This window comes from Corythoichthys intestinalis, chromosome 8 (assembly GCF_030265065.1).
Source record: "Corythoichthys intestinalis isolate RoL2023-P3 chromosome 8, ASM3026506v1, whole genome shotgun sequence".
Lineage (NCBI taxonomy): Eukaryota > Metazoa > Chordata > Actinopteri > Syngnathiformes > Syngnathidae > Corythoichthys > Corythoichthys intestinalis.
Window position 1 is genome coordinate 9,980,306 of NC_080402.1, and position 27,195 is coordinate 10,007,500.

Sequence of the window (27,195 nt, forward strand, 5' to 3'; positions counted from 1 at the left end):
AAATGACGAACATTTCCGAAAGTGTTCCGGAAACAGCCGAATGGGGCGGAGACGTCACGACAAGTGATCGACAGTCGAGGCGGAGCCAGGAGCCATTGTTTTTTAACGACGAGAGAGTAGCGTTGGGGTTTGTTTGACCAAAACATCACAAAAATGGTTCAAAACTGCTGTGCTATGTGGTGTACAAATAGTTATTTATCGGAATATAGTATCCATGAGTTCCTGAACGCGAAAAAAAAAAGCTGGACTACACAGACAATGGGTAAAGTTCGTCCGTGCAAAGAGGCCTAATTTTCTAGACACAACCTCCGGCACGCTTTTCTGTGGTGCGCATTTTCCACCTGAAAGCTTCTCGAACTATGGACAAGAGAAATCGGGTTTTGCTAAAAGATCGCTGCTCAAAGGAGATGCGGTGCCGACCATACAGGTACAGCCACCTAAATGTCCCGAGATATCAAGAAAGAGGACGATGACTGGTAAAGGAGGCTAAAGCTAAGCAAAGGAGGGGAGCAGCCAAGCTCGAAATGGCCAGAGTGAGTACTCTTTTATAATTAAAAAATGTCACGCATTGGATACAGGACTGGACACATGTATAAATTATCGTTCTTAAAATATATAGAACAAATCCTCTGATCCCATTCATATTTGTGTCTGTTGGCAGAGCGAAAAGCTATGATAGCGCAATAAATGATAATTATTCTATGCATTCCTTTATTTTGCAGTCACGGTGTATCAGCTTCACAAAAATAAATGCAAAACAAATCATTGGTGTTTCCCACACGATCTGCTGCCGATGTTTCATCAGTGTCATTGCTCCCCTCAATGACCGTTTCATTACGCTGCATTAGCGTTCGTTTGGGCTCAAATTGGTAACCTAAAACACCGATTAAAGCTTCGTAACTCTCCTCATCAGCATTAGATGAACATTCGTTACGTCCTTCTACGTCCTATTCGTCGCTGAAACTAGAAATTGTCTGCCATCATCGCCGCCATTCAGTATTAAAGCACTGAGCCTTTTTCTTGTTGAAGAAACACCCCTCACTGTCAATTCTGAATTGTCTTTTATTAACAACGAGGGGTGTTTCTTCATGAGGGAACCTGGAATATGTGCAGGACGAACACAATGCATTAGCATAAACAGCTCAAAACACCCCTAATTCTCCCCTCACTAGAAGGAATTATATTGATGCAGACAGGCGCTGCCCCCCTAGTGGCCGGTGGCACTCTCTTCACTTGTCGTGACGTCACGCACACAATCTGCCAGATCTCGGGCGCCGGTCGTTTTAGCTTGACAATCGAGCCAAATTTCTCTCATTTTCTTGTGTGTAATTACACGAAGTGGCATGATATGAATACAAAAGGCATGCGTTTATGGATAAATGATGGAATATTAACATTTTCACAGGGCACTACATACCCTTTAAATCTCCTCTGATTATGTAAAAAAAAAAGCTTATGCAACTATGTCTTACCCAAAAAGTTTTTTTTTTTTTTACTTTTCTTCCTCCATGTGCAGCCTAATATTGTTTAAGAATTTTTTTTTTTTTTTTAATTTCCTTTAAGAAAGAGCTTTCTTAAATCATTTCGTCTTTAACACATAACATTTATTTTCTCCTTTACCTTCTTTAAAATAAACTTAAAAATAAACAAAATAAATGCCAATATATTAATTTCTCACTGCTATTACGCAAACATAATTTGTATAACGGCCGGGAGCGAAGGGGCTTGCACCGGTGAAAATGGCTGGGATTGAATGACTTAAGAACCACTGCCATAGATGATACAAGTAAACGAAGATGTGCACCGACATGCATGCGTTAGTGTCGTAAACTTTTTATTAAGCGAACAGGATGATCATTTGTTTGTTTACAAGTGGCTTCCTTCCATGCGATCAAGGTGTCCTTATGATCCAAATACCTGTCATCAGGAAAAGGAAGGAAGCCTCTTCTCAAATTAAGCGCTGGGGAATTACCATGACTGTGAATTTACAACCTGCTGTCTGTTTTGTCTCTGCATGGTAAATACAGGCAGGTACAACTATAAAATACTGGAACTGCATGAAAAATAGCATACAAATCTCTGCTAAGATTTTGTTTTGCCCATCAAACTGTCATGTTTGTCATTTTTGGCTTAATTCTTGATAGGGCACTCATTTACTGTAACTCACTGGTTGCCATTGACTGCACTAGCTGTCCAGTCCATCTTGGCTGGGGGTCAAAATGTGTATAGTGCCGTCAGTGGGACTAAAACATGAAGCATTCACAGCCAGTCATCGCAAATAGAATAGAATACAACAGAATTGAAAGCCAGAGATTACAAAGAGATTTAAAGCTTTGCCATAACGTGCACCACATAAAATAAATGTACAATAAGGCTAAATATAGTATATATACAGTGGTAATGAAAAAGTATCTGAACCTTTTGGAATTTCTCACATTTCTCCATAAAACCACCATCAAATGTGATACGATCTTAGTCAAAATCACACAGATGAAAAAACAGTGCTTTAACTAAAACCACCCATTTATTTATAGGTTTTCGTATTTTAATAAGGATAGTATGCAAACAATGACAGAAGGGGGGGGAAAATACGTAAGTGAACCATCACATTTAATATTTTGTGACACCCCCCCACCCCACCCCACCCCTTCGGCAGCAATAACTTCCTGTAGTTGCAGATCAGTCTGGCACATCGATCAAGACTAATCTTGGCCCAGTCTTCTCTACAAAACTGCTGTAGTTCACTCCCATTCCTGAGATGTCTGGCATGAATCGCTGTCTTTAGGTCATGCCACAGCATCTCAATGGGGTTCAAGTCTGGACTTTGACATGGCTATTCCAGAGCATGTATTTTGTTCTTCTGAAACCATTCTGAAGTTTATTTACTTCTGTGTTTTGGATCATTGTCTTGTTGCAGCATCCATCCTCTTTTTAGCTTCAACGGTGTGACAGACAGCCTCAGGTTTTCGTGCATAACATCCTGATAAACTTTTTCTTCCATTCCATTTCTTCCATTAATGATCCTATGAAAAAAATTAAAGAACTCGTCAGGATCAAAAAACTGCTTTTTCTTCATGAAAAGAAAAACAAATTATTCTTATTATTATTTGAAATATACTTACAAAAATATTCAACGCACATAAAAAATGCAAACAAATATACCCAATATACATAAAAATATTCATTAAAAATAGTTCCATAGCAACTTTTTCTTCCTGACAATGAATTGTATCACAACAGAAAGAAAATACAATCCCACAATATTTATACACAATTTAAAAAATAATAATTACAAGAAAGCAGACATAAAATTATACAGTTTTAATTTCAAGAGAGTTAAGTTTTATATGTTTAATTAATTATACATGTACATTGTTAAACAGACAAATGCCTTATTAGACCAGTAGCCAATGCAAGGTATACAGAAGTATGAAAAAGTTATGTGAACCTTTTGGATTTCCTCACATTTCTGCATATAATCACATCAAATGTGATCTAATCTTTGTCAAAATCACACAGAGGAAAAAAACTGTGTCTGCTTTAACTACCCCAACCACCAAAACATTTATAGGTTTTTGTATTTTAATGAGGGTGGTGTGCAAACAATGACAGAAGGGGGGAAATGAGTGAGTGAACCATCACATGAAATATTTTGTGCCCCCCTTCGGCAGCAATGACTTCAACCAAACGCTTCTTGTAGCTGTAGATCAGTCTGGCACATCGATCAGGACTAATCTTGGCCCATTCATTCCTAAAAAACTGCTGTAGTTCAGTCAGATTCTTTGGATGTCCCGCATGAATCGCTGTCTTTACGTCATGCCACAACATCTCAATTGGGTTGAAGTCTGGACTTTGACATGGCCACTCCAGAAAGTATATTTCGTTTTTCTGAAACTTTTTCTGAACTTGATTTACTTCTGTGTTTTGGATCATTGTCTTGTTGCAGCATCCATCCTCTTTTTAGCTTCAACTGTCTGACAGACGGCCTCGGGTTTTCCTGCAAAACATCCTGATAAACTTTTATTCCATTCTATTTCTTCCATCAATGATTGCAAGTTGTCCAGGCGCTGAGGTAGCAAAACAGCCCCAAATCATGATGCTCCCTCCACCATGCTACACGGTTGGGATGAGGTGTTGTTGTTGGTGAGCTGTTACATTTTTCCTCCACACATGATGTTGTGTGTCACTCCCAGACAATTCAACTTTGGTTTCATCAGTCCACAAAATATTTTGCCAAAACCTCTTTGCCTTTTTGTAAACATTAAACGAGCAACAATGTTTTTTAGACAGCAGTGGCTTCCTCTGTGGGGTCCTCCCGTGATCACCATTCTTGGCCATAGTTTTGCATATGTAGTTGATGTGTGCACAGGATTGGACTGTGCCAGTGATTTAAGTAAGTCTTTAGCAGACACTCTAGGGTTCTTTTATACTTGTCTGAGTATTCTGCGCTGAACTTTTGGCATCATCTTTGGTGGACGGCCACTCCTTGGGAGAGAAGCAACAGTGCCAAACTCTCTCCATTTGTAGACAACTTCTCTGACTGTCGATTGATGAACATCTAGACTTTTAGAGATGGTTTTGTATCCTTTCCCAACTTTATACAAATCAACAATCCTTCATCGCAGGTCTTCGGACAGCTCTTTTGACCGGGCCATGATGCACATCAGACAATGCTTCCCATCAAGACAATTTTTACCAAGTGTGTGTTTTATAGTGGGCCGGGCAGTTTTAAACCACTCATCAGTGATTGGGCACACACCTGATTTAAATTGTTTGCTAAAAATTGGTTTCAATTGCTCTTTAAGTCTCCTTAGGCAGAGGGCTCACTTACTTATATTTCCCAATTCTGTCATTGTTTGCATGCTGTACTCCTTAAAATATGAAAACCTATAAATGTTTGAGTGGTTTTAATTAAAGCAGACACTGTATTTTCATCTGTGTGATTTTGACAAAGATCAGATCACATTTGATGGTTATTTTCTGCAGAAATGTGAGAAATTACTAAAGGTTCAGATACTTGTTCATACCACTGTATAGTAAGAATAAAGTGAATAAGTGACTAGCGGCATGTGATGATCTGATATAATAGTGTTTATATGACAATTTAGAGTACTCAGACTAGGAGGCAGATGGCTGGCTTGATATGATAGTACAAATGAAAATTTGCACATTGATATTGTTGTAACAGTGCAAAAATGCTATAATGCAGCTGTGCAAATATTGCATATGCAGTATCCAGATTGACACATATGTCTGAGAATATATTATTTTGTGAGATGCATGTGACAATGTTGTGGTATTAGCATTGCGATGACAGTGACATTTCAGTGCAAACTTGAGTTGAGTATGGTGACAGCTCTTGGGGAAAAAAAAAATGTCTCTCAGTCTGTTTGTTCTGGCTGCTATGGCCCTATAGCGCCTGCCAGAGAGAAACAAGTTGAAGTAGAAGAGGCTGTAACGACTTCCATGTACACAAAACATCGCTCCATCCGTTTCTACTTTAAATGTTATCGTTATTTCACGTATTTCTCCTGTTTTTCTACCATCAACTAAAAAAAAAAAAAACATACTTTTTTTTTTAATATCTCCATACCTGCCAAGGCCGTTGGCAGTCTTACAAATAGTGAAGTATGCCCTTACAAATTGGTGACTAATCTTGCAACGTTGTATATAGCGTGCAATATGAAACAAAAATAAAACTCATTTATTAAAATAAAATTAATTTATTGGTAATATTGTAACATATAACTTGGTGCAATCAAAGAACAATCAATATCTTCAGCTACATCATGATTACTAAAATTTAACAGTGACTTTTGCTATAATTGTATGTAGCACTTTTGGCAATTTCTATCATGTCTTGATGGCTGCACTTCAGCTCGCAATTCAGTTAGACTTGAAGGTAGTTCGTTAGTGTGTCCAATTATATTTTAAAAAGGTCAATTGATGAAATAAACTTACCAGGAACCTTTCTTTTGCTAATTCTGAGAAGTGATCATCAATAGTTGCGGGCAACAAATTGGCAGAATAATTCGCTTTCCTCACTTTTCATTCTGCAGACTTCATCTTTATGACCAGTATTGTTAATTTTACTTTTAAAAAGTAATTACAGTTACAAATTACTTCTCCCAAAACGTAATAGAGTTAGTAATTTAGTTACCTGAATGTAAGAGTAATTAGTTACTTGGCAAAGTAACTGGTGTTACCTTTCTTGTTTTTTTTTTTCATTAACAAACAAACAAACAAAAAAACATAGTAACCTTTGCTATGTTTGGAAATCGTTTAATGTTATGAATCAACTGTTAAAGTTGTTAAAATTGCTACCGTTTTTGCATTAGTTCCCTTCTGTCTACTTTCGACATGTGAAAGTTTTAAAACTGTTTCATCATTTAAAGATAGATTCAAGTTAAGATTTTGCCGATTTAGGAGTATTTTAGATAAAAAGTTACTTAAGTTCACTAAGAAGGGTCACTACAAGAGAGCCTTTCTGAGATGTCTACTGCTTCAAAATGGCGGCTGTTTATTAACGCCGCCGTCTGTCATTTCGCATGTAGTTCTGTAAGCATTGGATATCTAGGCGTAGATTGTAGGCTGTCGGCTACAGTCAACTAGCCTAGCATCGCGTTTGCTACAGTGTCACAACAAACACTCTTCTCTCTGTCTCTGACTTTTCTCGCGTCATTCAACCAACGTAGTAACGCATCGTAACGCACATTGTCTCGTTGCCGAAACGGTGACAAAATCCAAATGGAGAAAAAAAAAACGTAATGCATGAAAAACGTACAGATTTTGAACGTACAGCGTATACATTTAAAAGTCAGTGCTCAGTTGTACAAGTTACGCCGAAACCATACAGCTTGACAGGTAAGTATCTCCAGAAAAGCGTTTGTCTCTGATGCATGCCAGTTCAGTCTTGTGCCCACACTGTCTTTCGCTCGCTTTGCTTCTACTAGCTTCCGGGAATAACAAAAACGCGTACACTGACGTCAAAGACATGCGTGATAGCGACTCTGTTTCGAAATTTTGCAACGAATGTTTTCATGTGCGGCGATCGAATTACCGTATTGGCCCTAATATAAGATGGCCCTGATTATAAGACGACCCCCTCTTTTTCAAGACTCAAGTTTGAAGACTTTTTGAACACCAAATTAATTTCTATACAGAAAATAATTACCGTACATCTGAAACAAATGACTGTAACAATATATTTGAGAGAAAAAGAATGTCATTTTGCCTCATTCAAATCTTAATATCTGAACATTTAAATATGTAAACTAAACTGCAATCACATTCGTAAATGAATGGCTTCTGGTTTTTGAAATGTAACTAAACCAATCTATTGTGATAAAACAACAAAATTGCAAAAACTGAATTAACCATCAAAGTGAAGTCTAACTGTAACTATAGTCTTAAAACTAGGGCTGTCAAACGATTAAGATTTTTAATCGAGTTAATCACAGCTTAAAAATGTATTAATTATAATTGATCGCAATTCAAACCATCAATATACTAGACATATTGTTCTATCAAACACAACAGTTGTTTTGGCTTAAAATACAGCAGTGTCTTTTAAAGAGGAGTGCAAGAGCAGAAACTGCTTTTTCAGTCTTGTCTGTGTTTTCCGCCATATATATATACTGCTGGACAGTCTCAGGTAATTAGAATATTGTGTATTCTAATTTTATGAGACAGTCCTGTATGTTGGTGCTATCGTCAACTGGATGTACAGTATATATATATATATATATATATATATATATACAGGACTGTCTCATAAAATTAGAATACACAATATTCTAATTTCCTGAGACAGTCCAGTATATATGTATACATATATATGTATATATATATATAATAAAATTTTAAAATATTACAAAATTTTAATCGTTTGACAGCCTTAATATACAGTGTATATATATATATATATATATATATATATATATATATATATATATATATATATATATATATATATATATATATATATATATATTATAATTTTTAATAATTATTATATAATAATATAATATAATTATTATATAATAATATAATTAATAATTTATATATATAATGTTAATGTTAATGCCATCTTGTTGATTTATTGTTATAATAAACAAATACAGTACTTATGTACAGTATGTTGAATGTATATATCCGTCTTGTGTTTTATCTTTCCATTTCAACAATTTACAGAAAAATATGGCATATTTTAGAGATGGTTTGAATTGCGATTAATGACGATTAATTTTTGAGCTGTAACTAACTTGATTAAAAATTTTAATCGTTTGACAGCCCTAATATACAGTATATATATATATATATATATATATATATAATAATTTTTAATAATTATTATATAATAATATAATATAAAAATAATAATTTTTAATAATTATTATATAATAATATAATACAATTATTATATAATAATATAATTAATAATTTATATTTATATTTAATGACGATTAATTAATTTTTAAGCTGTAACTAACTCGATTAAAAATTTTAATCGTTTGACAGCCCTAATATACAGTGTATATATGTATATATATATATATAATAAATTATTAATTATATTATTATATAATAATTATATTATATTATTATATAATAATTATTAATAATAATTATCGTTTGACAGCCCTAATATACAGTGTATAAATATGTATATATATATAATAAATTATTAATTATATTATTATATAATAATTATATTATTATATAATAATTATTAAAAAATATTAATATAATATATATATATATACTGTATATTAGGGCTGTCAAACGATTAAAAATTTTAATCGAGTTAGTTACAGCTTAAAAATCAATTAATCGTCATTAATCGCAATTCAAACCATCTTTAAAATATGCCATATTTTTCTGTAAATTGTTGAAATGGAAAGATAAAACACAAGGCGGATATATACATTCAACATACTGTACATAAGTACTGTATTTGTTTATTATAACAATAAATCAACAAGATGGTATTAACTTTAACATTCTCTTAAAGCGATCCATGGATAGAAAGACTTGTAGTTCTTAAAAGATAAATGTTAGTACAAGTTATAGAAATTATATATTAAAACCCCTCTTAATGTTTTCGTTTTAATAAAATTTGTAAATTTTCAATCAAAAAATAAACTAGTAGCTCGCCATTGTTGATGTTAATAATTACACAATGCTCATGGTGCTGAAACCCATAAAATCAGTCGCACCCAAGTGGCAGCAGAGGGCGACAAAACACCAAAAAACACAAGTAACAAGTGGACATGACAGTGTCCTATCATTTTAATCTGTTTGAGAGGGGGAAGCGGGGTTAATTGCGTCAAATATTACAACGTGATTAATTTAAAAAAATATTTACCGCCCGTTAACGCGATAATTTTGACAGCCCTACTTAAACCAAATCTGAATAAGGGAAAACATTGCAATAAAATAATGCAAACTAGTTAAACTTGAGAGTAGCTGATATCTGTCATGACAGACCATCGCTTCAATGATATCTGGCGCCATCTAGCGTCGTCAATGGGTATATCGTCTAGACCGCGAATATAAGACGACCCCCACTTTTTCAGTCTTATTTCAATGCAAAAAACACTGTCTTATATTTGGGTCAATACGGTAGAAATTGGCATAAACCACTCCTCTGGTTCGGAATAAAATCTTGATCGGAATGGTCTTGATCAGATCAGAACATTCCAAATTTGGTGTGGACATGAATCATTTGTATTCCGATCAGGATTTTAACGCAAATAAATATGTCCATGTAAACGTTGTCAATAGCAGGCAATAGCTGTGTCTCAATTCAGGGACTGCACTCTGTAAAGTGTCTATTTGAAGTGAGTTCGTCACAGCATAGCGCCAAGTGCTGTCCCAATTCATTAAAACCAGAAGGACTCTTCACTCACGCACTCCTTGTCAACCATCGGAAGTGTACTCCCGACTACACTTTACTCACTCCTTCTTGCTAACCTTACCCAGAATGCTTTGCATGCTTCTGCTGCAGTGAAAGTAATCAATTTCAAATGGCGGCATCTACTGGCGACATGAAGTATAAATTATTCAAGTTTAACTGTAGGATGTTGTTTATTTGAACATTCACGCCGTATGAAAGCAACATCTCAAATATTCTATTAAAATCTGTGACCGTTAATGCTGAGTAATGTGTTTACTTGATGATTTCTGAATGTTTGTGGTTCAAATCTTCAATAATTCTTATAAACTGTGCAGTGTGTGGCCCATGAATTGAGACAATGTTTAAATATAGCAGTAGTAGTATAGTATAGTATAGTATAGTATAGTATAGTATAGTATAGTATAGTATAGTAGTAGTAAATAGTTTCTTACCTTGAAAAGTCTGTAAGTAGGGACGTGTTTTCCATTTAAATGCCCTGATCCGTTTCAGAACCCCCAAAATTCAGACATAAATCTTTTATAATGCAAAAAAAAATGCATTAAAACATGTCAAATACATTTTACTATTAAATTATGGGAAGTAAACATTGAATTTAAGTTGTGCATAATGTAAAAAAACAAGAATAGAGGCAAAAGCTTTGTCATCTCTCCAGCGGCAACTATAAATATTGTGGAAAGCGATGTGGGGAAGAATGACAGGAGTTGATCTTTTTCTTAACACCCTGTCGTGTACCCAACGCAGAGAAGATATAGCATTTGCAGCCACCACACACAGTCATGGTTGCACCGCTTCCCATCATGCATTTTGGCAGAACAGTTAAGTCGCTACAGTTTCATTTACTGAAAGCTCAACAAATACTCTAGATGGCAATATTTAGTCACAATATACAAACTCACATTTATCCTTTAAGAATTACAGGTCTTTCTATCCGTGGATCCCTTTCACAGAAAGAATGTTAATAATGTTAATGCCATCTTGTGGATTTATTGTTATAATAAACAAATACAGTACTTATGTACAGTATGTTGAATGTATATATATCCGTCTTGTCTTAGCTTTCCATTCCAACAATAATTTACAGAAAAATATGGCATATTTTAGAGATGGTTTGAATTGCGATTAATTACGATTAATTAATTTTTAAGCTGTGATTAACTTGATTAAAAATTTTAATCGTTTGACAGCCCTAGTTAAATGTACACCTTATGCCTAATATATACATAACTCAATAAAACAGAATTGTTGTGGAACTCAAAATGTTGACTGGACAGTTATGGACTATGCACATTAAATCATTAGTAACATCAATGGTTAAAAAGTTACATGGGAAATCGCAAACAGTACGTACAGATTGGTGATGACAGATCATCATTATCGGACATTACAGTTGGAGTACCACAGGGCTCTGTATTGGGTCCAAAACTCTTTACACTATTTATCAATGACCATTGTATGACATAAAAAACTAAAATTTCTACTCTTTGCAGATGACACCAGCATCCTATGCTCAGGAAATTTTTTAAAGAATCTGATGCATGAGGTAATGACTGAATTAACATATCTGAATCACTGGTTCACGCTAAACAAATTATCAAAAAATATGGAAAAAACTAAATATATTTTGTTTGGAAATAAAAAGACAAACTGAAAAAAAAAGATAATTATAGACAATAGCGAAATTGAGCGAGTAACTGAGACTAAATTTTTAGGTGTAATACAGGATGAACAGTTGAATTTGAAGTCACAAATAAAGAACATAAAAACAAAACTGGCAAAAAGTGTTGGACTACTGAACAAAACGAAACCCTTTTTAAATTATAAAGCACGCCATATATTGTTTTCTTCATTAGTAATGCCATACCTCAGCTACTGTGTGGAGGTTTGGGGCAATACATATCCCAGCAATTTACACTCACTTGTGGTACTTCAAAAAAAGGCAATAAGAATAGTGCACAAGGCTAAATACCTCGAACATACAAATAGACTGTTCTTGGAATCCAAGCAGTTAAAATTCCTGGATCTAGTCAAATTCAAAACGGCCATAATCATGTTTAAGGCACGGAAAAACGTATTACCTGGAAATATACAGGTTTTGTTTTCAAATAGACAAGGAGGGTATAATCTGAGAGGGGAGTTAAATTTCAAAAAGCAATATCACCGTACAACAAAAAAGAGCTTTTGTCCTTCAATTTTTAGGTGTGGACTTGTGGAACTTACTGAGGACCTAAAGAAAAGCGCTAATTTGAGCGTGTTTAAGAGAAAATACAAAGATCTTGTTTTCTGTAATTATAGAAATGAATTATAGTATTTATGTTGAGAAAATGTTGAGTGATGCCAACCATTGTTCTTTAGGCATTATTGAACTATTGTGAATTGTATTTGTTTTGTCTGATTCATCCTGATGAGTATGTAGCGGACAAAGGGGTAGGATTCATATGAGTTTTTTACTTCTTCCTACTCCTTTTCGAATCTTATGTTTTGTTTGTATTCTTGTATATCCATAATGTGAGGCATGTTTTCGAAATAAATTCAATCAATCAAATATTACACAATACATCAAAGTATATCTGTAGCCATGTCCTTAAGTCTTTCTGATAGTTTTCCCCTGACCTTTTTACTGCAATAATATAATGAAAACCTGAAATTATGGCTTTTAGTTTTGGCCACCCCAAGATTTTAAGTGGCCCCATCTGGCCACCCCTATGAAATATTTCTGGAGGCGCCACTGTTTAAGTTGAGGTTTTTTTTAAATGACCAAAAATAGTTACTTGCACCTGTGAAAGCTTCATAAAAGAAAGTGTATTGGAAATCTATACTTTTTTAATGCATCCCTTTAAGTCCACATTAGCCAGCAAATGCGTGGTCCATCACTGTAACTAGTGTGTCATGTTTAAGACATTTTTTGCGTGTATTTTCATGCAGGGAGAATGTTTGAAAGCCCTCACGCGCTTGACAGCGCATGACGACAAACGTGTCATGATCTGAAGGCGCGCCTGACAAATGTCCTGTTTTGGAAATGAAGGATTCCACAAAATATTTCATAAATCATTATTAGCGCCTCATTTAATACCCCCCATCACGACCCCCTCGCCACTAGATGGCACTGTGCTCTCAGCTTTGTCGGCTTCCCCCCAACCCTCCCTCGAAGCCCCTCTCGGCACACACTAACCTTATTCCCTATCTATCTAATTACACATTAGAGCTGTAATATGCCATTCCACATCCATGGGTCTCAGATGAATGGTTTCCCCCCTCCGTCGCTCTTCTCATCTGCCGCCTTCCATCCTTCCTCTTTTACCTCCTTCCAGCCCTCCCTCCATCTTGTTCCGGCCAGCTTCCCTCAATTACTGTCACAGGCGGCCCACAACATCGCGTCGGGGGGGTTGCGTGGATGTGATGAGAGGTGGAGACAGCAGCTGACATAGCAGAGTGCGTATTTACAGGTGTGTAAGCGTGATGTGTCCTCAGGAGGGTCGTCGAAAACAGCGTTTGGGAGAAAAAGTACTAAAGTTAGTGTATATTTTTTTTACGCAAGAAAATATGTTGATCCCGTTTACTGGGCTGTAGGTGTTTGAATGAAACATACATGTTTTTGGAATAGCATTGGTGTCATTTCTTTATATAAATGATGAAGAACGCTTGATTTTTATCGAAAATGTTTCCTAAATTCAAGTTTCAAGTCTTCAACTCCAATATTTCCACCATTCGTGCACATTTAATTTGCAAACAGAACGCTGTTTAATAGGGTTGTTCCGATCATGTTTTTTTGCTCCCGATCCGATCCCGATCGTTTTAGTTTGAGTATCTGCCGATCCCGATATTTCCCGATCCGATTGCTTTTTTTTTTTTGTTGCTCCTGATTCAATTCCAATCATTCCCGATAATTTTTCCCGATCATATACATTTTGGCAGTGCATTAAGAATAAAATGAATGAAACTCGGACGAATATATACATTCAACATACAGTACATAAGTACTGTATTTGTTTATGATGACAATAAATCCTCAAGATGGCATTTACATTATGAACATTCTTTCTGTGAGAGGGATCCAAGGATAGAAAGACTTGTAATTCTTAAAGGATAAATGTGACTTTGTATATTGTGACTAAATATTGCCATCTAGTGTATTTGTTGAGCTTTCAGTAAATGATACTGCACCCATTTAACTGTTCTGTCCAAATGCATGATGGGAAGTTGTCAAGTTCAAAAATAGCTCCTTAGGTAGACATTGTAAAATTACCCAAAAATAAGGAGAGAAGACACTCAGTTTTCTTGGCCAAGGAGAGCAAAAGAGTGACTAGCCAGAGAAATGCTAGATTACGCTGTCTAGTCACCGAAATTGATCTTAAGAAAAAACCCTCCTTGGTATTTTTATTTAGGGGTTTGTCCTAATACAGAGAAGGTGCCGCCCTGAGGGAGGGGGAAGCAAGCTGGAGACACCCATGTGACTTGGATTGGATATGTGTGTGCATGTAGGTGGAACTAAGTAAGTACACGTATGTAAGCAAAGGCTCATGTAAAAAATGGTCAAAATGACCCAGACACTTCAGTTATGTAACGCTGCGGCCATGGAAGATGTCCTCAGATGGAAAATTGTCCTCAAAGGTCTAGACGTAAGTCCAGACGCCAGGTGCTGAAGATGTCTCGGAAGGTCTAGTTACGCAATGATGCGGCCATGAAGCAAGGCAGTTGTCATTCCGACCCTCTTTTACTCTTTGTAACACTTAAGCATTATACTACAACCTAGTATAGCAAGCAATAATCATTTACTGGTTATATCAATTAGAAAAATATGGCAATATGTATTATTTATGGTATATATGAGCACAAGCAGATATTCAATCAGTCAAGCAAATACTCAATCAACCCTCGATAATTAACTCAACAGAAGTGCAACCATGACTGTGCGTAGGGGCACCAATTCATATATCTTCTGTGAGAGGGATTGTAAGGCTTTAGCCAAATAATAAAAGGCTCCAAAGGCTGTCAAAATTCTCTCTACTAATTATATGCTGCCTTTTAGCTCTATATATAGATAAAACTGCGCCTTTATGGATTGAACGCGATAATGCGTGAGTGAGTCGTGCACCGCATGCGTCAATTAATTAACGTGATTAATTAAAAAACATTAATTACCGCTGTTAACGCAATAAATTTGATAGCCCTACTTTAAGCCAAAACTACTCTGGATGAGTGTAAGACATTTAGTCTGTAACGTTAAATACAATTAGAAAACGATTTAAATAAAATATATTTATATATTAAAAAAAAGGCATGTCCGATATTTTTTTGCCGATTCCGATACTTTGAAAATGACGTGATCGGGCCCGATCCCGATCGGGATTCCAATCGACATCTTTACTGTTTAATATTACTTATAAAAATACATCATATTGTCAAACGCACAGTCCGAGTGCCAAATCTGTCCCGTAAAGGCCGAGTTACACTTCCACGTCAGACCTGCGCCGTCAAGGAAGACCCAATTTACGACCCTGCGACGTAGCCTCTCTGGCTCCTTTTTTTTCTGACTTCGCGTCGCGTCAATGCGTGTGACGTGGTGGAACTGGACAATGATTGGACCGCTCAGACTGTTGTTTCCGGTTCAGCTCGAAATCACCGGCATTGTCAAACATGAGGTTTCTACACGCAAAAATGGAGCAAGCCGACGAGAGTATCAACGAAGAGCAAGTACGACAACTTCTACAATGTCTCGTCAGGACATTATGAAGATTGCCAAATGGCAAGCAATTCGTGGGAGGAGATTGCTGAAAATACGGGGCTGGAGGTCAGCCAGCGATTAATTCAAAAAAAATTTGAAGAACCACTGAGACAAGAACAGTATGTGTGTGTTCGGAATCGAATGGCTACACAAAGCGGTGACCCAGTCGGCCAAAAACTGCCAGTTTTTTATCACTTGATGTCATATTTTTGGTTGATGCACTTAATCATTTATTGTGTACATACAGTGCCTTGCAAAAGTATTCGGCCCCCTTGAATCTTGCAACCTTTCGCCACATTTCAGGCTTCAAACATAAAGATATGAAATGTAATTTTTTTGTCAAGAATCAACAACAAGTGGGACACAATCGTGAAGTGGAACAACATTTATTGGATAATTTAAACTTTTTTAACAAATAAAAAACTGAAAAGTGGGGCGTGCAATATTATTCGGCCCCTTTACTTTCAGTGCAGCAAACTCACTCCAGAAGTTCAGTGAGGATCTCTGAATGATCCAATGTTGTCCTAAATGACCGATGATGATAAATAGAATCCACCTGTGTGTAATCAAGTCTCCGTATAAATGGACCTGCTCTGTGATGGTCTCAGGGTTCTGTTTAAAGTGCAGAGAGCATTATGAAAACCAAGGAACACACCAGGCAGGTCCGAGATACTGTTGTGGAGAAGTTTAAAGCCGGATTTGGATACAAAAAGATTTCCCAAGCTTTAAACATCTCAAGGAGCACTGTGCAAGCCATCATTTTGAAATGGAAGGAGCATCAGACCACCGCAAATCTACCAAGACCCGGCCGTCCATCCAAACTTTCTTCTCAAACAAGGAGAAAACTGATCAGAGATGCAGCCAAGAGGCCCATGATCACTCTGGATGAACTGCAGAGATCTACAGCTGAGGTGGGAGAGTCTGTCCATAGGACAACAATCAGTCGTACACTGCACAAATCTGGCCTTTATGGAAGAGTGGCAAGAAGAAAGGCAAAGATATCCATAAAAAGTCTCGTTTAAAGTTTGCCACAAGCCACCTGGGAGACACACCAAACATGTGGAAGAAGGTGCTCTGGTCAGATGAAACCAAAATTGAACTTTTTGGCCACAGTGCAAAACGATATGTTTGGCGTAAAAGCAACACAGCTCATCACCCTGAACACACCATCCCCACTGTCAAACGTGGTGGCAGCATCATGGTTTGGGCCTGCTTTTCTTCAGCAGGGACAGGGAAGATGGTTAAAATTGACGGGAAGATGGATGCGGCCAAATACAGGAACATTCTGGAAGAAAACCTGTTGGTATCTGCACAAGACCTGAGACTGGGACGGAGATTTATCTTCCAACAGGACAATGATCCAAAACAAAAAGCCAAATCTACAATGGAATGGTTCAAAAACAAATGTATCCAGGTGTTAGAATGGCCAAGTCAAAGTCCAGACCTGAATCCAATCGAGAATCTGTGGAAAGAGCTGAAGACTGCTGTTCACAAACACTCTCCATCCAACCTCACTGAGCTCGAGCTGTTTTGCAAGGAAGAATGGGCAAGAATGTCAGTCTCTCGATGTGCAAAACTGATAGAAACATACCCCAAGCGACTTGCAGCTGTAATTGGAGCAAAAGGTGGCGCTACAAAGTAAGGGGGCCGAATAATATTGCACGCCCCACTTTTCAGTTTTTTATTTGTTAAAAAAGTTTAAATTATCCAATAAATTTTGTTCCACTTCACGATTGTGTCCCACTTGTTGTTGATTCTTGACAAAAAATTAAAATTTTATATCTTTATGTTTGAAGCCTGAAATGTGGCGAAAGGTTGCAAGGTTCAAGGGGGCCGAATACTTTTGCAAGGCACTGTATGTTTGCTGTGAGTCTGTGACTTATTTACAGTGGGGAGAACAAGTATTTGATACACTGCCAATGGGTTTTCCCGTGTCATGTCAATAGGTTATGAAGTCTATGAATGGGCTCACCACCTGTGGGAGGGGCTAAAAGGGTTGGGTGGTTTGCCGGTCCGACCTTGAGCTATAGAAGCACCAAAGGAATATTTATGTGAATTGGAGGCTTCATTTATACAATGATTTGAGGCATATTAGTTCCACAGAACGATGTTGAAATGAACTGAGGAGCTTCAATTGGTTAAAAGCAGTGTTGTCACAGATTACTTGAAAAAGTAATTTAATTTAATATTACTGATTACTCCTCAAAAAAGTAATCTAGTTACTTTACTGATTACTTTATTATCAAAGTAACTAAGTTACTTTAAAAGTAATTTGTCAGTTACTTTGTCCAATTCTTTGCTGCCTCAACAGAAAAATTTCATCGCATGTAATTGATTTTTTTCAGATAAGGCTTTATCTTCGAGTTAGCAGGGGTTTAGTTAGTCGACGGAGTTGATTTCAAACACTTGACTTGCGCTAGCTCAGCCACTCCGGAGCCCTGAAACTAACAAATAACTGACAAACTGCACAGAATTTGTTCAAAACAACTCCAACGACTAATTAAACCCCCGCTAATTCGAAGATTAAGCCTAATGTCAACATTTCTGAACTCCCCCTTTAAGATAAAGACCTAGCCGTTAAAATGCTGTCTATAAAAGTTATAAAGCAATAATACAAACAACAAAAACAAATGAAAAGAACAAGAATCCCACAAAGTATTTCATAATACATGCAGTATAGGCCAAAGGTTTGGAGACACCTCAAGGGTGGATACTTTGAAGAATGTAGAATATAAAAACTAGGGCTGTCAAAATTATCGCGTTAACGGGCGTTAATTATTTTTTTTTAATTAATCACGTTAAAATATTTGACGCAATTAACGCACTAGGCCCGCTCAGACAGATTTAAATGTCAGTACAGTGAAAGGCCAACTTGTTAATTGTGTTTTATGGAGTTTTTCCGCCCTCTGCTGGCGCTTGGGTGTGACTTGCATATGTTATGTGGCGTAATGTCGCCCTCTGCTGGCGATTCAGTGCAGCTGATTATTTGGGTTTCGGCGCGCTTTTCTGATGTGATTATCTGTCGACGCGAACTCACACTAATAGACCCTACCCACGTGACGTCACAACTCCTTCCTCCTGACTGGTGCCGCCCAATTGTCCGTCAACACATCATGTTTCCCTGTTACGGCTACGTACATTCCTCCTATTTACGACGTGTTTTTCTGCTCGTTAACATTAATAATCAAAATGGTGAAGGCGTGTGTGGCGGTCGGTTGCAATAACAGAGAAGATAGACGGAGAAGACGGAGAGACTTGAAGTTCTACAGGATTCCGAGAGACCCGGAGAGAAGAGAGCGAGATGGGCTGCTGCAATTCGACGAGAAAACTGGGCTCCAAACGATTACCACAGATTATGTAGTAGTCATTTTATATCTGGTAAGATGCATTTAATATATATTTAGAGGGTTTTGGGCTGACAACCACAATTAAGATCATTGCTAGGCTAATCGCCGACAACATACACGTATGTATGTAGTGAGAGTGCTATCGCTAAACCATATAAACATTAAAAGCCCTAACTCCATTGACAAACGACATGAAATACATTAGACTTGACAGTGGATGTTAGCAATAACAAAAGATTTTGAATTGAAAATTTCGTAACTCACCTTTCCAAGCACAGGATAGATTCCTGCCGAATTTTCGTGGACGAGGACCTGTTTCACCCAACCAGCAACGAAGTATTTATAAGCCTCCAAGCTCTTAAAGTTTTTCAAACTTTCGTCAGAATAGGCTGATTTTGTGTTTTGTGTACAGTTCAGGGTAGCTAGCAGATGTCAGGCAAATACGGCGGAGACAGCGGATCGAAAAACATCGATTTAGGCATCAAATATGGATCTGGCGAATGGATAAACTGAAGCTTTTCCACATAACGCCTTTTATGCAACGCATCAAGTGAGTTTACGGCATCCGAAAGCACCGGGTCTTCCAAGAAATGCATTATAAATTGCTCGATCAATTGAGACCATTGATAATACAGACACAAAATGACGGACAAGTGGGCGGAACCATACAGCGAGCACGTGATTTTGTGACGTCGGTGGTTAGGGTCTATAGACAGTGCTATTCAGACCAGCTAACATCCGCATCCAGTATTCAGTGGCAGTTCTCATAGCCCCATCACACTGTTTGTGTCAAATACATGCATCGCTTGTGAGTTATATTCCTCCTTTGTTTATATTCATGAGCATTAGATAGTTATTGATGATGTGTATTTGAATTTGTTCACGTATATGGTGAAATGCAGTTACATTGTTAGATGCTTGTGAGCTAATTGGCTAGTGCTATTGCTCAAATGGACACGTGTGTGTACATTTTATGTTATTTTGTGATTTATGCAAGTTTTTGACACATTGCCTTGTTATTTTCAGTTTTACAAAAATACAAGAAACGTGCTCCTGTCAAAAAGAGATTACTTCAGTAAAGCCCATGCAACTTTGCCACACCGTCTGATTTCTTTTTGGAACTTATGTTCGCTATCTGTCAATTTGTGTACCTACACACATTGAGGACAGAATAGGGCTACTAGTTTATTTTTTGATTGAAAATTTTACAAATTTTATTAAAACGAAAACATTAAGAGGCGTTTTAATATAACATTTCAATAACTTGTACTAATATTCATCTTTTAAGAACTACAAGTCTTTCTATCCATGGATCACTTTAACAGAATGTTAATAATGTTAATGCCATCTTGTTGATTTATTGTTATAATAAACAAATACAGTCCCTATGTACCGTATGTTGAATGTATATATCCATCTTGTCTTATCTTTCCATTCCAACAATAATTTACAGAAAAATATGGCATATTTTATAGATGGTTTGAATTGCGATTAATTGCCACAGCCTCACACCCTCCCTCTCCCAGCCCTTTGTTCCTCACAGTCACTGCAGCACTTGCTTATTAAAGTTAACGATGCTCGTTGTCTTAGATCTTGCCAAAGAAGGAGACTTCAAAGCAGAGCAATGTGTCAATCATCGTTTAACTTGTTAAACAGTTTCTGCAAGGAAGCCGCGCTGGAATGAATGTGTGTGTGTGTGGAGACGTTGGAGACATATAGAATAAATGCCAGAAGTGATCAGGAGGAGTTTGAAATTTCTACATGTCACTCCAAGAATCACAGCTAAGGTAGATAAACAGAAGCATTTAATAAAGCCAAGCATTTTTCTACTACAGTACTTTATTCTTGTTCAAAAATGATTTGGTTGGACAGTTATGTTTATGACATTTGAAGTGCTTAAAAGCCATTTATTTATATACTTTATATATTTTAAAATCACTTTGGGGGGAAAAAGTGAGAAAAAAACATGTCTTTTATGTATCTCTTTCCATTGCTAAATGTGAATAAATACATTGAGCAAAAAAAAAAACACACACAAAAAAAAAAAAAAAATTGGGGGGTGCTCTACTTCGTGGTTTTTCATTTATCGCAGCGGGTTCTGGTCTCCATTAACCGCAAAAAACAATCCAAAGTATTTCCAAACAGCTATTCAAGTCATCTAGTGAAAATTTCTTCAAAAAAAAAAAAAAATATATATATATATATATATATAAAAATATATATAATATATATATTTGTAGAGGTGTGCAAAATTTCCGATTCTTACATTATTCGCGATTCGGCCGTGGAAGATTCGAGAACGATTCACAAACATCCAAATTCCGATTATTGAAATATGCCAAGTAAAGCGGAAGTACAACACACTCAGCGCGCCGCGCGGTCTTCAGGGCGCAACGAGGAAGAACGCAGCGAGAGTAGCTAAACATCATGCTTCTCATTACCCGGCCCCTCGGGTAATGCCAATGCTCAACTCACGGCTCTAGCTCAACTCATGCCACGAGATAAAAAAAACACAACAACTTACCTGACTGCTGCCGAATAGCTGCTACAAAGTATGTCATCCACATAATGTAATGGTAGATATCATTTATATAGGACTAGATGCCCCATTGATTCGGTAGCGTGAGCAGCACATCTACAAAAAGCTAGATGCGGCCGTTAGTAAACGGCCGCCATCTTAAAGCAGTACACTTCCCTGCAAGGCTGTTGTAGCGAACCTTCCAAGCAAACCTAATTAACTTTTTATCTAAAATACTCCTAAATCGGTAAAATATTGACTTGAATCTATCTTTAAAATAGTTTTAAAACTTTCACATGTCAAAAGTAGACAAAAGGGAAATTATGGAATAACGGGAGCAATTTTAACAACTTTAACAGTTGATTCACAACATTTAATTAATTGAATGTAGTTTAAAGCTGCTGTTACAGAATGGGGACTGGAGTTTTTTATTTACTGTTATTTTAGTATATTTGTTTACTGCTATATGTTAACTTGATACTGAAATAGTAGTTTGGTTTAGCCTGAGAGGATTTTTGAACAATTTTGGAACTAATGTACAAAACATTTAATTTAAAAAAAAAAAAAAAAGGGAGGTTGGGGTGCATCAATAATCGTTTTATAATCGAATCGGAGCCTCTGAATCGTAATCGTAATCGAATCGTTAGGTGCCCAAAGATTCCCAGCTCTATATATTTGTAATATTGCAATATAATATCGCAATATATCGCAAACCCCCCAAAAAACGCAACAATAAATTTTTCCAATATCGTTCAGGCCTAGTGTCAAATGATGCATTTTTTTCAAATAATCTATGCAGTCTATACTGCCTGTAGATCTGTTATACTTCTTCATACCAAGTGTCAACCTTCCACTGAGCAAATCAGTTTCTCCTCTCATCAGCTAGAGGGCTAGCAGTTGAAAAAAATGGAATAAAGCCTGTAAATTGGGGGCAAATCAGTCCAAAAACTAATCTATAATCCCACTTTGCCTTAATTCATAGTATGAAAATGGGGTCCTGTGTATTCTTAACCTTCGCCGGACCCCTTAAACTTACTCACCGAACCCCTTGGGTTCGCGCGAACCCAGGTTAAGAACCACTACTTTAGATAAATATAGTGCTTTGTAGCCATCTTGAGGCGTTTTTTTGGCCTGTTAACTTATTGTTGTGATTTGAGGAGCTTCATTAGATACAGGTAGTGCTTTGCTGATGCCAAATAGAAGCTTTTTAGGTAGGGGGCAGCAATTACATATGAATTTTCAGTATTAACGACAAGAATTTATACCATTCACCTTGTGTGTGTGCGCGCGTGCGGATGTGTGTGCGCGTAAGGGGTCGTCAGGTCAGGTCATCGCGCTTCTCCCATCTGTCAGATATCTTCATTACGAGCTCGCAGGCTGGCGTGCTTCATTAAGAAGCCCTTTCACGCCTCCCACGCCTGCAAAATACTTCACACATAAAATCCCTAATTTCCTGTCTGGCTGAGTGTAATTGAATCATTTGACAGGAGGAAGATAAGAATCATTCATTCTCCGAGGTGTCCTCGCCTGGCCATGCTTTTTATTATGTGCGTGTGTGCGCTGGATGGGATTTTCACAATATTGCATATGCATTATATTTAGATATTTTCGTTTTTTTTGTGTGTGTTTAATTTACAGCTGGTATCCCAGCAGCAGCAGCAGCAGGTGCTTGTTGTGTACCGAGGGACTTTAATAAACAAGCCGTACGCCACCTGCAGCTGCACATGCATGAAGACAAGACAAGGTGGTGATTAGCGACGAAACACGCGCAGCATTTGGCAGCGAGAACCCGCGTAACCTCCAAAGTTGAACGCAATCTGTTTAGCGACGCTGGATGATTTTTCAAATGTTTTTCTCATATCATTTCAAGCAAATTAACTTATTCGCTGCCAAATATGTGTCTTTAAGTGTTTTTTTTTTCTTAGGGGTGTGGGAATGTCTAATGTTTCTCCACACTGAATCCCAAGTGTGTGGACAAATTTGGCTCATCATTTGCCAAGGACAGTGAAAGATGTCCAATCCATTTAAACTGGGAGGCCTGACATTGATTCTTCACTGTCTTATGTGTTTGGGTATTTTGATATTTGGTACAGAAACCTTTGTTTGCTATTACAGATACCAAACGTTTCCTGTAGTCCTTGACAAGGTTTGCACACACTGCAGCAGGGATTTTGGACCACTCCTCCATGCAGATCTTTTCCAGAGCCTTCAGGTTTCGGGGCTGCTGCCGGGCAACACGGACTTTCAGCTCCCTCCATAGATTTTCTATCGCTTTCAGATCTGGTGACTGGCTAAGCCACTCCAGGACCTTAAGATGCTTCTTACGGAGCCACTCTTTAGTTGCCTTGGCTGTGTGCTTTGGGTCGTTGTCATGCTGGAAGACCCAGCCACGACCCATCTTCAGGGCTCTCACTGAAGGAAAGAGGTTGTCAGCCAAGATCTGGCGATACATTGCCCCATCCATCCTCCCCTCAATACGGTGCAGTCGTCCTGTACCCTTGGCAGAGAAGCAGCCCCAAAAAATGATGTTTCCTCCTCCATGTTTCACGGTTGGGATGGTGTTCTTGGGGTTGTACTCATCCTTCTTTTTCCTCCAAACACGACGAGCCGAGTTTAGACCAAAAAGTTCAATTTTGGTCTCATCCGACCACATGACATTCTCCCATTTCTCCTCTGGATCATCCAGATGGTCAGTGGCAAACTTCAGACGTGTCTGGACATGCACTGACTTCAGCAGCGGGACCTTGCGTGCGCTGTAGGATTTTAATCCATGACGGCGTAATGTGTTTCCGATGGTTTTCTTCGAGACTGTGGTTCCAGCTCTCTTCAGGTCATTGACCAGGTCCTGCCGTGTAGTTCTGGGCTGATCCCTCACCTTCCTCATGATCAGTGATGCCCCACGAGGTGAGATCTTGCATGGAGCCCCAGAACAAGGCAGATTGACCATCAACTCGAACTTCTTCCATTTTCTAATAATCGCTCCAAAAGTTGTTACCTTCTCACCAAGCTGCTTGCTTATTTTCCTGTAGCCCATCCCAGCCTTGTGCAGGTCTATTATTTTATCCCTGATTTCCTTACACAGCTCTTTGGTCTTGGCCATTGTGGAGAGGTTGGAGTTTGTTTGTTTGAGCGTGTGAACAGGTGTCTTTTATACAGGTAACAAGTTCAAACAGGTGCAGTTACTTCCGGTAATGAGTGGAGAACAGGAGGGGTTCTTAAAAAAGAACTAAGAGCCGAAATATTTACTAGTTGGTAATGTATCAAATACTTATATCATGGAGTTAAATACAAATGTATTATTTCAAAATGATACAATGTGATTTTCTGGATTTTTGTATTAGATTCCGTCCCTCACAGTTGAAGAGAACTTATGATACAAATTACAGACTTCTACATGGCTTGCAAGTGGGAAAACCAGCAAAATCGGCAGTGTATCAAATACTTGTTCTCCCCACTGTATTAGTCATTTTACGTAAATATTTCAAGCTAAAGTTATGCTATTTTTTTCAATTCATTTGATTTTTGTCCACGTATTCGCTGCCAAATATGTGTCTTTAAGTTGTTGTTTTTTTCTTAGGGGTGTGGGTATGTCTAATGTTCCTCTAAACTGAATCCCAAGTGTGTGGACAAATTTGTCTCATCGGTTGCCAAGGACAGTGATAGATTTCCAATCCATTTAAAGAGCATACGACAGGAGAAAAAAAAGTCTTAAATAGCATTATTATGTGAATTAGAATCATATTTTGAGACGATTCGACTATATACAACAAATTAGCAAAGCGCAGATGACGAGAAATTAGTCTTTTAATCAGCTGGTTAGCCACGGCTACCATTATAGGGCTCTAGCGTCCCCAACAGGTGGATGACGTCAGCGGGAGAATGTGCTCATCGGTTTTACTATTCAGCCATTGAGGGGGAACTATTCACAACGAGGAAAACGCGACGAAGAGAGCTGCAAAATGTCATTGTTTCTGTCTCTTTACTTCAATATTTTTACAGGATATTATTTCTATCCAAGTATTTTCCCCAATTGCTAAATAAATGGCATGGTCATGACAAATAACAGTCTTGTCCTAAATGGAATATGAAATCATAAAAATGCACTTATTCAGGACGACATGGCAAAATTACTCCATAATGGTCAAAACTGTCGACTTCACCTTTACTGTCGCACCTCCCGAACGATATTTTATGACACCTAAATTGGACATATGTCATTTCCCTTCCCTGGCTTCGGAGAATGTAAACAAACCAAGAGGCGTGACAGCTAGCCGACATGCTAACCTGAACCAAGTGATGTTTCAAAGTCTTCGAAGCGGAAAATCACACATAACTAGCCCAGATTATTTGACATGACGACTGGGTTGTCGATTGTCTTCACGGATCGGCAAACTGCCCGGTGGAGAGCAATTTAGAGCTCCTTCCCCGGAGGAGGGCGGCTGCAGTTGTTGTGCAGCTTACGTGCAGCTAATGTGCATGAGGAGAGCTTTTTACATGCCTATCAATGATCGAACTTAAGTAGTCCTTTATTTAAAGAAAGTTTGTAGTGTTTACTTTGTAATCGCTGTTTTCGTATTTGACATAATACAAAACAAGATGTTTACTCACTTCCTCGTAAGTCCAATGGGCCCACAGTAAATATCCATGGTGAATGGGAACCTTTTGAAACTCCAAAAAGGCGCACACGCCTCTCCCTCATACAGCAAGATTTTTCTGCAGCCGTTTGGCTGACGTGATGCGAAAAATAAACGTATTACGGCAACCCCTTGGGAGAGAAGCAACAGCGCCAAACTCTCTCCATTTGTAGACAACTTATCTGACTGTCGACTGATGAACATCCAGACTTATAGAGATGGTTTTGTATCCTTTCCCAGCTTTAAACAAATCAACAATCCTTGATCGCAGGTCTTCAGACAGCTCTTTTGACCAGGCCTTGATGCACATCAGACAATGCTTCTCATCAAGACAAATTCTTACCAGGTGTGTGTTTTATAGTGGGCAGGGCGGCTTTAAACCATTCATCAGTGATTGGGCACACACCTGACTTAATTGTACGGTAAAAATTTGTTCCAATTGCTCTATAAGTCTCCTTAGGCAAAGGGTTAACTTACTTATATTTCTCCCTTTTGTCATTGTTTGCATGCTATCTTCATTAAAATATGAAAACCTATAAATTTTTGGGTGGTTTTAGTTTAAGCAGACACTGTTTTTATTAGGGCTGTCAAAGTTAACGCGTTAACGGGCAGTAATTTTTTTTTTTTAAATTAATCACGTTAAAATATTTGATGCATTTAACGCACATGCCCCGCTCATACAGATTAAAATGACAGCACAGTGTCATGTCCATTTGTTACTTGTGTTTTTTACTGTTTTGTCACCCTCTGCTGGCGCTTGGATGCAACTGATTTTATGGGTTTCAGCACCATGAGCATTTTGTAATTATTGACATCAACAATGGCGAGCTACTAGTTTATTTTTTGTTTGAAATTTTTACAAATGTTATTAACACAAAAACATTAAGAGGGGTTTTAATTAGGGCTGTCAAACGATTAAAATTTTTAATCGAGTTAATTACAGCTTAAAAATTAATTAATCGCAATTAATCGCAATTCTAACCATTTATAAAATATGCCATATTTTTCTGTAAATTATATATATATTCTGTAAAATAAATTGTTGGAATGGAACG